The sequence below is a fragment of the Triticum aestivum genome, chromosome 3A (genome assembly GCF_018294505.1).
Source record: "Triticum aestivum cultivar Chinese Spring chromosome 3A, IWGSC CS RefSeq v2.1, whole genome shotgun sequence".
Taxonomy (NCBI): domain Eukaryota; kingdom Viridiplantae; phylum Streptophyta; class Magnoliopsida; order Poales; family Poaceae; genus Triticum; species Triticum aestivum.
The window spans coordinates 387,666,925-387,681,168 of NC_057800.1; positions in this window are offsets into that span (position 1 = coordinate 387,666,925).

Genomic DNA, 14,244 nt, shown 5'->3' on the forward strand with positions numbered 1-14,244 from the left:
TGGACCCATAACCCACATGCCCAGATTTGACAAAGGCACAAGCACAATCTTGTTGAAGGAAGAATTCTGGAAGAAGCTGTGAATTGATCAGCAGACATTACATAGGATGTTACGTAAACCCCGAGATTGTGAAGAACGTTAGATGTTTTGTTCAGCTTGTAGAATCAATGGGTTTACCCGAACCCAGTTCGAGGACAAGAGAAATTTCTGCAAAGCTTGTGAGGATGCCCGACTGTTAGAAATACGAGATTCACTAAACCTTATACAGGGTAATGATCTGGGTGCGGAATGAATTGATCATCATACCGACTTACTCTTATCATTTACTCTTGATATTTGGAATGGTAAATCTGAGAGACCTACCCATACTAAAGTGACGACGCTCGTTGAAGCCTTTCTTAAGCCTTAGAATGGTATGATGATAAACCCATGTACATGGCAGCTGTTGCCAATCGTAGATTATACGGTGAGAATGAAGCCAATGCCCTTTTTCTGCAGAAACCATTAATGGTAGGCCACCATGAGTATTTCGATAGTTGTCTAGAATGGACGCAGACCTATCAGCTAAGATCCAGTCTCGGACGAACTTCATCTTTGACGAAGCGACCAAAGATTTTGAGGAAAACGCTATGCTTCTGACAGAAGAGCATTAATGAAGGAGCTATTGTAAGATATGTGAAGAGATAGATATTGTCGGCACTCCGGAGGAAGTATCTGAGTTTATTGGAACTGTAGCCTTGCTTTTAAGTGTGGTAGCACCCCTGACCCTTCCGGCCAAAATATTTGCTAGAAGACCCCCAACCCCTAACCTTTTCTTGCTAGCCTCTTCGAATCTCGAGGACGAGATTCATTTTAAGTGTCGTAGTTTGTAACATCCCAAAATTATAAATTTTGGAATGTTATAATAATTAAAATATATGATTGTTGATTCATTGTTGAGTGATTGATTGAGTGAAATTTATTAGAATTTTAAACTTTTGAAGTTTTGTTGAGAGGGAATAAAAAGGACTTTCCAAAAAAAAGTTTCTGTTTGAAAATATTTGAATTTGGAAATATTTCAAACTTCATGCCACTCAATGATCCTCATGATTTCTTCAATGAAAGAGAGTGGGAAGTAAAGAAAAAATTTCATTTTGAAGTTTTCATTTAATTTATTTATTTTAACTCAAAGTGGCATTTGAGTTTTATTCAAAAACTTTTCTGACAAAGAACACTTGAACAAAAGTGTTGAGAGGGAGTAACATGACACCCCAAAAATGTTGGAATAAATTTTCCATAGAGTTTTGGAAGTCATTTTGATTTTTGTTTGAATTTAAAAAAAATGACTTTTCGAAAAGTATTTTATTTTCCACTGGAAAATATTCCATTAAGTTGGGATTATTTTTTTGATCATTTTGATATATAATACTCCTATATTTTGTTTTCGTTTTATTTTCAAAAATGATTTTTCTTCGCGGGTTATTCAAAAAAAGGGAAGGTACAGTTTTCTTGAGCCAAATCCGGCCCGATCCGAACCGAATCATCTCCTTCCTCCAGACAAGATACTCACGATCTACAGCCACCGCCGGAGCATCGCCGGAATCGCAGGATTCGCGAAATCCCTCGCCCCCTCCTCCAAGACGACCTCCTCCCCCTTTAAATAGCCACATCGCGCATCTATTCCCCCACCTAGTCCCTCCTCTCCTCGCCCCACGTTGCCGAGCTGCCCCGCCGGAGTTCGCCGGAGCCGCCGCCGCCATTTGCTCCACCCCACCCACCACCGGCCCTCCCCGCCACCCACCGCCGCCACCAGCTGCTCCGCCCCGCTCTTCCACCCCCGACCGTCCCTTCCCCGATGCCAGAGGGCCACCGGAGGACGTCACTGGAGCTCCACCAGGACCCCATCACCGGAACTGCTACAGTAAATCCCGACCTACTGTTTTTTTTCTGTTCTGTTTTTAAAACAGAATAGTTTCAATCTTGTAAAATCCATAGTTAATTATCTATGAGGTATTTTTGAGTGATTCCAACTGCCTTGGATCACAAATTTTATGAAATTTCTGTTAGTTCAATTTTATTTCACATTTGAGCAGTTTAAATTTGTGTTTGTATGAATTTTCTCAAATCACTAGATTTGAGCTATTTTGAGTTAGGAATATTATTTTTGACCGATTATTTTTGCTACTGGTTACTTATTAGACTAGCTACGCAGTAGTATTTAGTTTGCATGTTAGTGAGTTAGTTAGATTAGCTTTTTATTGTAAACAGTACTGATTACTCTGTTTTTAGTACTGTTTGTAGTTTAATTATTATAAATTAGTTTTAATTAGTTTCTTTTGCTAGTTTTCGCCAATGTGTCATATGTTCTATTGGTTAACAGTAGGTGATTTCTAGGATTTATTAGACTTAGTATTCTTGAGGTTCTAGGTGTTGTTTGTTGTATGACTAGTTGCTAGCAATAGGAATAGTGTTAGAGGTTCTAGGTACTGTTAGAATTTTATTATAGGAAAAATACTTTATGTTACATAGCACATAATTGTTTTTACCGTGTGTTAAGTACTTTTTGTTTTAGGATTTTTACTTGTTGTTAGGTAGAGTTGTTGTGGTGTAGATTAGCCCTATAAGTTTATTTGAGTGATTTGGAGTTTTCTTTGGTTTTTACCTTCGATCCTATTTCAGTTTCTTTGTTATTTTGATTGTTATGATTGAGTGCTAGAATGATTGCTTATGTGAATACTATGCTTGCTTGTATAGATTTCATCGGAGAGTGACGACTAGTTTATCGAGTTATTAAGAGCGATAATATCTTCACCAACTAGCCAGGCAAGTTCACTTTGACCATATTTTCATACCAATGTTTTTATTTCATTTAGTGGCACCATTATTTCAATCCCTCTAGTAGTGATATTGAATTCTTGTAGTTGAGTAGAATGCATGAGGTAGGAACCCACCTCCCTGTTACCAAGCCCGGTACGTATATAGTTTTAATGCTACGCTGTAGTAGACAGGGTTTGGTATGAGTGCTCGGGAGTGGTGTGAGAATGAAGGACTTTACGTCAAAGATGACAACTTCATGATGGCATCTGCAAGGAATGCATCTTCAGGACTCCTCAAGATTTCAAGACTCGAGACAAGAATTCAATACACACTACTCGGTGAAGGACGGTTGACAGGCACCCTGGAGAAGCCAGTGGTTGGCCGGGATGCATGGAGAAGCGCCATGACATCTTGCGGAAAGCTTCACCCAGACTCAAAGAGACGGAAGAATACTTCATGCCCGGAAGCTTACCTGTGCAACCGCAAGTCACTATGGGCTTTGGCTTGGTTGACCTTAGTTGTGACTCTGGCTGGGACGGTGCTAGCAGATGTAGAACTACAGTAGGATTGGATGAGCACCGGACAGTGGTCAGAGGAACTCTTCGGAAGACCATGTTTCGGTCATCTTGTTCTCAAACACCCTGAAGTGCGAGAATGTAAAGAGAGGTATCGAATCTTGCGGGTAAAGTGTACAAACCTCTACAGAGGGTTAAAACCTAATCGATTAGCCGTGTCCCCGGTTACGGACAATTTGAGCCTCTGGACTTGGATCTATCTCGGAACTCTCAACACCGGACTGATAATTTAATTGTGGGCAACTTATGATGATTTGGGCTATGAGACATCGGTTGGCGGAACCATGTCATGATAGAAAACTCCATAGTACAGACTCCTGATATTCCTTTGTTGTAGGGAAAATAAAACCAGCTTTTACGCAAAAACATCATACACAGAGCCACAAAGCCATATTGCATATAGAATAGTTTTATCATCTGCTTTCCTCATATTGTGATCTTGCCGGTACATTCAATGTACTGACCTACACGGCTGCAACGTCTCATGTTGCAGATATGTTCCTTCCGACGAGTAAGAGTACGGTACAGGGTTACAGTCTACACTCAACCTGCCGATGGCGTTGATGGGACTCCACACCCGATTATTTGTTTCCGCTGAGACTTATGAGGTATATATCAGTTTTACATTATTTATACATGTGATTGCACTTTGATATATACATTGATGTACTGTGTGTGCCAGCATACCGATCCAGGGATGGCACAGATACACAGAGACTTGACCATCTGAGGTCGGGTCGCTACATCGCCCGTGAGACCTTTGGTGCAGGGGCAGGCTTTGAAGCTTTAGGCTTCTTTTGCTTCTTTGGCTTCGGTGGCGCGGGCGCTTCATCAGATTCAGCATCGTCTGCAGGTTGATCCACGACTGCCGCTTGAACCATAATATGAGTGATGAGACCTTCCAGGTTGTAGAAGGGCCCAACAAGATTGGGTTCAGCTTCACGTGAGCTATCGGCACGAGGAGCAGAGGGACCTAGGTTGAAGTCTAAGCCCCGCGACTTCTTGTTTTCTTTGGCCGAGTTCCTGGCAAACTGAAGGTTGCGCTTGAACAGATTGTCGTCACGACACCATAGCAATGACGATTGGTCTGCATCTGCAGGCTGTGGTCCATGGACCATACAAGGATAGAAGCCTTGTTCAATGGCTTCAGCTCTGGACCTGGGTTGAAGATTTTTGTATAGGATGTTTCCCCATGATCGCTTGATGGCATTCTTCTCAGCATACTCATGGGTCACGAACCTGTACTTGAACCACTATTCTACCCAATATCTTCGAATCCATTGGATTCGAGTTTTCCGCTGATTGTAGTCCTCCTCTGGATCTGTCTTGTACAGCTCATAGAGGTCAGGAGGCAAATCTCTTGACATGTTGCCACGACGCTGTCTGCCACCCTTCCTTGCAGATTTTTCTGGTGCCATGAAGTTTAAACTGAAAGGCTTCAAAACTGTCAAAGTCTTCCGTCTACTGGTCAGACAAGAACTTGCTTCAAGGGAATTTATATGATGCTGTAAGAATTCTGCAAATGAATGCAGACTATGAGAACCAAGGGATTCTCCCACGGACATGTACCTGTGATAGCATTAAGGTGCGAGGGAAGGGGAAGAGGTCATATGCATTCTCAGAAGATTCTGAAGATAAATCAGTTTAGAAGACATTGACCTCATAGTGCGAAGACATTCACTCATAGATAGAGAGTTGGTTCCAGATTTGTACGAATCCACGAATAAGTACAAGTGAGGAATCTAACTACTTTGTGAAGCATAAGTGAACATACTAGGCATATTATGAGATGCAGTGTGAAATAGATCCAACTTGTGTGAATAGAAACTGCTTGTGGTAGAAAAGGATGAATCTATCGGATTAAAGGGACCGTAAAAAGGAGGTTTTATTTACCACACGAGGAACTGCTAGACGGAGTGGGAGAGGAGGCTGAGCAGTTCGATCTTTCGTGCCCTAACTTGGTGACAGAGGACACCTACGGCGACGGTGGAGAAGACGATGTCCGCGGTCGGCGTGAAGACGGTGTCGGTGAGGTCGCAGCAGTGAAGCGCTTCGTCGTGGCGTCGTCGAGGGCTAGCGGTGACGCTAGGGTTTGTGCGAGAGTGGAAGAAAGGATAATGACTGGGGTGAGGCGTGTATATATAGGTACAGGGACGGCACAGTGTTATTACACAGGTGCCCCTGGCGGTTCACATCTGAAGGACATGTGGCTATCATGCAACACATCAGAGGTTGTTCCATGTTCCCACGCACGCCTGGATTGTCGGGTGATCGTTCCCACTTCTCCGGGTTTCAGGTGAAAGGATTTAGCATTGAAAGTGGATTAATGTTTGTCTCTGTGTCTTCTGCTAAGAAGGATGCAGAGAAGACATTTTGACAGTGTCAATAGAATGCATATGATTTGGATAGATAGACTTAGGAAAGAATCATAGAGGGGTTAGGGTCCGATCACATTCACTTAGTTCAAAAGATTCAGCAATAAGCCATAGCTATAAGTGAATGCTGTAGAGGACAGAAACCAAATCAGTATGTTGAAGATAAACATGAGGACTTGTTAACATTGAAGACAAACAGAAAGCGAAGACTTTGCAAATGTAACGCCGTGTGAGAAACACTTCTTAGGGAAGAATTTTGTGGTGGCGTTACCCACCATATAGGAAGTATTAGACCCAGACACGGCGCACAACTTTCGTGGCGCTCTGAAGTCAAATTCCACGTTAATGTATTCACACTCAGAATGCAAGTCTTCATTGATTGAAGACATACGTTACTTCGTGTGTTGCACATCTAAGTCATCAACATGCACAAGTGTTAGGAAGTGTGCCTGATCACAGGACATTTGAGGATTCCAAGATATTTAGCTCACACCGTAACTTGCAAAACCTCTTCTCATCCAAGGGCTTTGTGAAGATATCTGCCAATTGCTCTTCAGTGTTGACGTGTATGATATCAATATCTTCCGTCATAACATGATCTCTAAGAAAGTGATGACGAATTTCAATGTGCTTTGTCTTCGAGTGCTGAACTGGGTTGTTGGCAATCTTGATGGCGCTCTCGTTGTCGCAGTAGAGTGGCACTTGCTTCAGATGAATGCCATAGTCTTTGAGTGTTTGCTTCATCCATAGAAGCTGAGCGCAGCAAGATCCAACAGCAATGTATTCAGATTCAGCAGTGGAGAGAGATACACATTTCTGCTTCTTTGAAGACAAACATACAAGTGATCGTCCCAGAAAATGACATGTGCCTGATGTAGACTTGCGATCCACCTTGTCACCAGCATAATCAGCATCCGAGAATCCAACTAGATCAAACTCTGAGCCCTTTGGATACCATAATCCTAGTGTTGGGGTGTGAGCCAAATATCTAAGAATTCGCTTCACAGCTAAGTGATGTGATTCCTTTGGTGCAGCTTGGAACCGGGCACACATGCAAACACTAAGCATGATATCTGGCCTAGATGCACATGAATAAAGCAAAGAACCAATCATGGAGCGGTATACGTTTTGATCGAACTCTTTACCATTGTCGCCGGGACCCAGATGGTGTTTGGCTGGCATTGGCGTCGTGTACCCTTTGCAGTCTTGCATTCCAAATTTCTTCAGGCAATCTTTGAGGTATTTCTCTTGAGATATAAAGATGCCGTTGCATTGCTGCCGTATTTGAAGGCCAAGAAAGAACTTCAGTTCACCCATCATGGACATCTGATATTGCTCTTGCATCATGTATCCAAACTCTTCACTGTATTTCTGGTTAGTGCAGTCGAAGATAATGTCATCCACATATATTTGGCACACAAACAGTTCACCATCATATGTCTTCGTGAAGAGAGTGGGATCCAGGGAACCAGGTTTGAAGCCTTTGCTCTTCACGAAGTCTTTGAGTGTGTCATACCAAGCTCGAGGGGCTTGTTTAAGGCCATACAGTGCCTTGTTGAGTTTGTAGACCATGTCGGGATGTTTTGGATCTTCAAAGCCAGGCGGTTGTGCAACATACACTTCTTCTTCAACTTGCCATTGAGAAAAGCGCTCTTCACATCCATTTGATACAGAAGAATGTTATGATGATTTGCATAGGCCAACAGTATGCGTATAGCTTCAAGCCTAGCCACAGGAGCAAATGTTTCATCGAAGTCAATTCCTTCAACTTGAGTGTATCCTTAAGCAACAAGACGAGCTTTGTTTCTCACAACTTGACCATGCTCATCTTGCTTGTTGTGATATATCCATTTCATGCCTATTATATTGTGCTTACGAGGATCAGGACGCTTAACCAGTTCCCATACATTATTCAACTCAAACTGTTGAAGCTCTTCTTGCATAGCTTGAATCCATTCAGGTTCCATGAAGGCTTCATCAACTTTCTTGGGTTCAGATATTGAGACGAATGCGAAGTGCCCACAGAAATTTGCTAGCTGTGTTGCCCTTGAACGAGTGAGTGGACCTGGTGCATTGATGCTATCAATTATTCTCTCAATTTGTACTTCATTTGCAACACGAGGATGAACAGGACAAAGATTTTGCTCTTGCTGATCATTGTCATTGTTAGAAGGATTGTCTTTAGGCTGAGCATTGTCTTCAGGTTGATCAGGTGCAGAGATGATGAGTTCCTCTTCAGGCTGAGCTTCAGACGGTATGATTTCTCCAGTTCCCACGAGTTTGATGGTTTCACTGGATGGTGCTTCATCTAGCACATTTGGCAGGTGCTCTCTTTGCGAGCCGTTAGTCTCATCGAACCGCACATCCACAGTTTCAACCACTTTATAGTGAAAGAGGTTGAAGACTCTGTAGGAGTGCGAATCCTTTCCATATCCAAGCATAAAACCTTCATGTGCTTTCGGTGCAAATTTTGAAGTGTGATGTGGATCCTTGATCCAGCACCTGGCACCAAATACTCTGAAGTAACTAACATTTGGCTTCTTGCCAGTAAGGAGCTCATAGGATGTCTTGTTTAGAAGCTTGTGAAGATAAACACGGTTGATGATATGGCATGCAGTATCAATGGCTTCAGGCCAGAACTTTCTTGGAGTCTTGTATTCATCGAGCATCGTCCGGGCCATCTCAATAAGTGTTCTGTTCTTGCGTTCCACGATGCCATTCTGCTGCGGCGTGTACGGAGCTGAGAATTCATGAGTGATGCCCAAAGTATCAAGATAAGTGTCTAGGACATTGTTCTTGAATTCAGTGCCATTGTCACTTCTGGTGTGCTTGATCTTGACGCCATAGTTGTTCATGGCTCGATTGGCAAAGCGTCTGAAGACATCCTGCACTTCAGTCTTGTAGAGGATTATATGCACCCAAGTATATCTTGAATAATCATCAACAATGACAAAGCCATAGAGACAAGCAGTAGTAGTAAGAGTTGAGTAGTGAGTGGGACCGAAAAGGTCCATGTGGAGCAGTTCGAAGGGTTGAGTCATTGTCATGATTGTCTTCGAGGGATGCTTGGCCCTCGTCATCTTTCCTGCTTCATAGGCACCGCATAAGTGATCATTCTTGAACTTGACGCCCTCGATGCCTATGACATGCTTCTTCTTTGCAAGAGTGTGTAAGTTCCTCATGCCAGCATGCCCTAGCCTCCGATGCCAGAGCCAGCATTCAGAAGCTTTTGCTAGAAGACATGCGGCAAGTTGTGGTACTGCTGAGAAATCTACCACATACAAATCATCTTTCCGATACCCTTCGAAGACTAGAGACTTGTCAGATTCCATTAGAACAGGCAACGATATTTTCCAAATATCACAATCATGTTTAAATCGCAAAGCATTGAGACAGACATTAAGTTGAAACCAAGGGATTCAACAAGCATCACTTTATCCATGTGTTGATCCCTTGAGATTGCAACTCTACCTAGACCCAATACCTTGCTTTTACCAGTATCAGCAAATGTGATGTGACTTGTCAGATGGACGTAAAGTTGAGTCCATGAGAAGACTTCGCTTGCCAATCATGTGATTAGTACACCCACTATCAATAATCCATTCTGAAGCAGCTGGTGTCATACCCTACAGTGCAGTTAGGGGGATAGGCTTCACGAAGAGAATTGTGAAGCATAAACATTTGACGAGCAAGTGGATTATGAAAGCTTAGATCGAGGTTAGGACTGATAGGGCAAGTAGCAAGTGACTCAGGAACAAAATACATAATAAGACCATTTGGGCATTTGATCTTGCGCCCTACAAGATGTTTAAGGTCCCCAGCAATAGCTTCAGACGAATTTGATTTTCGGCTGGAGACCTTTCCCTCCAAAAGAGAGTTAAGCTTTCTTAGCCACCCACATCTTCAAGGGTGGCTTCGAAGCAATGAGTCTAAGTGCAGCATCTGAGAACTTTGGCTTTGGAGCCCTAGCAAAAAGTCTTGCAGGTGGACAATATACTCATAAGAATAAGCAGAGTAGTTCTTGGTCTTATGAACATGGCGGTTTGATGAAACGTGCTCATATTCATAGGCCTGAGTATGGTTTCCCTGCAAAACATTTGCATTAGTGTGACTCAAGTGAGTCCTTTGTCTGTATGAAGCCTTTGGACCATATGAAGCCTGTGGTCTGGGGTTTGTCTTCTTCACTTGTGGTGTCATGACGACATTCACAGGAAGATTTTCCAGCATCCTTTTCGGCACCCGGGCTTTCTTCATAGGTGGCCCATTCCTGCAATTAGTTCCAATATACCTGGCAAACACTTCACCATTCTGATTCTTAAACAGTTTATAGTTTGCATCAAAGGATTAATCAATAACAATGGGATTAGCACAAGTGAATCCAGACAGGGTGGATGGATCCATTGAAGGTTCCTTTGCAGCAACCCATGTGGTTTTGGGGTACTGCTCAGGTTTCCAGTAAGAGCCATCAGCATTCATTTTCCTTTCGAACCCAAGACCCTCTTTCCTAGGGTTTCGGTTCAGGATCTGCCTTTTGAGGACATCACATAGTGTCTGATGCCCTTTGAGACTTTTGTGCATCCCTGTTTCAAGCAATGTCTTCAGCCTAGCATTTTCATCAGCAATAGCAGTGGTATCCTTAGCAAAGGGGTTAGTTACCACATCAACAGTTGAAGATATTGCAATAGTAGCAGCAGTAGAACATCTAGCAACAGAAGTAGCATTGTCACGCTCAATGCATTTAAGACATGGTGGTTCAAATCCTTCCTGAGCGGAACTGATCTGTTTGGCGCGAAGTGACTCGTTTTCCTTTTGAAGATCTTCATGAGCCGCTCTCAATTTCTCAAGATCTTGCTTCCTTTGAAGATAATCATAGGAAAGCTTTTCATGAGTTGTTGAGAGCATTTCATGACGACTTTCAAGTTCCTCATACTTAACATGAAGATTTTTTATGTCTTCAATTAAGGATTGAGATCGAGTCATTTCAGCGTCTAACAGTTCATCGCTTTTGTCTAACAGTTTTTGAATATGTTCCATAGCTTTTTGTTGTTCAGTTGCAATTTTAGCAAGTGTTTTGTAGCTGGGTTTGGAACCACAATCAGAGTCATCTTCACTGGATGTTTGATAGTGAGTAGTGCGTGTGTTTACCTTGGCACCATGTGCCATGAAGCAGTAGGTGGGAGTGGAGTAGTCCTTGTCATTTGCATCATCATCGGTGATGAAGCCATTGTCTTCAGTGTGGAAGATGGACTTGGCAACGTATGCTGTAGCCAGACTTGCAACGCCAGAATCAGACTCCTCCTCGAACTCCACCTCCGCCTCCTCAGAAGCGGACTCCTCCTCTGAATCCATTTCCTTGCCAACGAACGCATGAGCCTTGCCAGATGAGCTCTTCTTGTGTGATGAAGACTTTGAGGAAGACTTAGAAGAAGACTTTGAGTATTTCTTCTTCTTGTCGTCAGAATCATACTCCTTGCTCTTCTTCTTCTTGTTGTTCTCATTGTCCCACTGTGGACACTCAGAGATGTAGTGGCCAGGTTTCTTGCACTTGTGGCATGTTCTCTTCTTGTAGTCATGAGCAGAAGCTTCATCATTCCTTGAGCTTGATCATGAATACTTTCTAAAGCCTTTCTTCTTGGTGAATTTTTGGAACTTCTTCACAAGCATAGCAAGCTCCTTTCCAATGTCTTCGGGATCATCAGAACTGCAGTCAAATTCTTCTTCAGATGAGGAGATAGCTTTTACTTTCAAGGCACAAGTTCGCCCATAGTTGGGACCGTAGATGTCTCTTTTCTCAGAAAGCTAAAACTCATGTGTGTTGAGCCTTTCAAGTATGTCAGACGGATCGAGTGTCTTGAAGTCAGGACGTTCTTGAATCATCAGGGCTAGGGTGTCAAACGATCTATCAAGTGATCTCAGGAGTGTCTTGACGACTTCATGCTTGGTGATCTCAGTAGCGCCGAGGGCTTGAAGCTCATTTGTGATATCAGTGAGTCGATCAAACGTGAGCTGGACATTCTCATTGTCGTTTCTCTTGAAGCGGTTGAAGAGGTTGCGAAGGACACTGATTCTTTGATCTCTCTGGGTTGAGACGCCTTCGTTGACCTTGGAGAGCCAGTCCCGGACTAGCTTAGATGTTTCCAGAGCACTCACACGGCCATACTGTCCTTTGGTCAGATGACCATAGATGTTGTTCTTGGCAGTGGAGTCCAGTTGAACAAACTTCTTGACATCGGCAGCGGTGACACCTTCACCCGCCTTGGGAATGCCATTCTTGACGACATACCATAGGTCGACATCAATGGCTTCAAGATGCACGCACATCTTATTCTTCCAGTAGGGATATTCAATTCCATCGAAGACTGGGAACGTAGCGGAGACTTTGATTATCCCTGCAGTCGATATAGCTAAAACTCCAGGTGGTTAAACCGAATCACACAGAACAAGGGAGTACCTTGCTCTGATACCAATTGAAAGTGATAGTGATCGACTAGAGGGGGGGTGAATAGGCGATTTTTATGAAAGTCTTCAAAACATGGAAGTTTCAAAGACAAACGATAGAAATAAACCTATTACCATGCAGCGGAAGGTAGACTACACTAAGCAAGCCATAGTCAAATATTCAATGAAGTGAAAGCACAACGACTAATAGCAGCTAGGCAGTATAGACCAGGTAGGAAGATAGTATGAAGCCAATCAGGACAAGCAGTCACTTAGTGGAGACAAAGGATAATGCAAACATGCAATTACTTCACAAGGACCAACTGTAAATAAAGAGATGGGAAGGATAGAACCAGTGACTCGTTGAAGACAATGATTTGTTGGACCAGTTCCAGTTGCTGTGACAACTGTACGTCTGGTTAGGGAGGCTGAGATTCAACTCAGAAGACCGTGTCTTCACCTTATTCCCCTTGAGCTAAGGACACCCAGTCCTCGCCCAATCACTTTGGTAAGTCTTCAAGGTAGACTTCCAAACCTTCACAGACTTCGTTCACCGGCGATCCATAATGACTCTTGGATGCTCAGAACGCGACGCCTAACCGGCTGGAGGATTCACAGTCCTCAAGTATAATAAGTCTTCAGATCACACATACAGGAAGACTTAAGTGATGCCTAACACTCTTTTGCTCTGGGTGTTTAGGGCTTTATCCGCGCAAGGAATTCTCTCTCAAAGGCTTCGAGGTGGGTTGCTCTCAAACGACAAAAGTCGTACACTAACTCTGAGCAGCCAACCGTTTATTGTTGTAGGGGGTGGGCTATTTATAGCCACTAGGCAACCCGACCTGATTTGTCCGAAATGACCCTGGGTCATTAAGGAACTGACACGTGTTCCAATGGTCAGATTTCAAACACACACGACAACTTTACTTGGGCTACAAGCAAAGATGACTTATCCAACTCTGAATAAGATTTTCTCTCATAGTCTTCACTCAAAGACATAGGACTTTGGTTAAGCATCACTTCAGTCATTCTGACTGGTTCTCTTGGACTCCACTTAACAGTACGGTGGTTCCTATGACTCAACAAAGGAGAAAAAGAACGATGAAACAACTAAGTCTTCGAGCTCCATATTCTTCACGCGATGTCTTCTCTTGTCATAGTCTCCAATGTGAATGTCTTCACATACCACTTTTGACTTCAATGTCTTCATACATTTTTAGGGGTCATCTCTGGTAGGAAAACCAAATCAATGAGGGACTTCTACCTGTGTTATCCTGCAATTGTCACAAACACATTAGTCCCTCAACCAGGTTTGTCGTCAATACTCCAAACCAACTAGGGGTGGCACTAGATGCACTTACAGATTGAAGAGGGACCAATATATCTTAATGATATGGTTTGGTTTTACCTTAATGAACGTTAGTAGTTGCAGATGCTTGCTAATAGTTCCAATCATAAGTGCATAGAATTCCAAGTCAGGGATGACATGCTAGTAGTGGCCTCTCCCACATAAAATTTGCTATATGTCTAGTAAAGTAGCCAATTGCTTAGGGAAAATTTCGCAACTCCTACCACCACTTTTCCACACTCGCTATACTTACTTTATTGCTTATTTACCTAAAACAGCCCCTAGTTTTTATTTACGTGCTCTTTATATTCTTGCAAACCTATCTCGTTACACCTACAAAGTACTTCTAGTTTTATACTTGTTCTAGGTAAAGCAAACGTCAAGCGTGCATAGAGTTGTATCGGTGGTAGATAAAACTTGAGGGATTATTTGTTCTACCTTTAGCTCCTCGTTGGGTTCAACACTCTTACTTATCGAAGAGGCTACAATTGATCCCCTATACTTGTGGGTTATCACCCACCAAGTGGGCTGTAGCGATCCGACCTCAAACGGTCAAATCTCCGTGCATAAGTGTCATCCCTGGATCGGTAATGCTGACACACATAGTACTTCGAAGGATTTATAACAGAGTTGCAATCACACACTTATTATATCGAATATCTCATAAAAGATTACTTATTGCAATAATATGGCTCAAGACCATCTAAATACG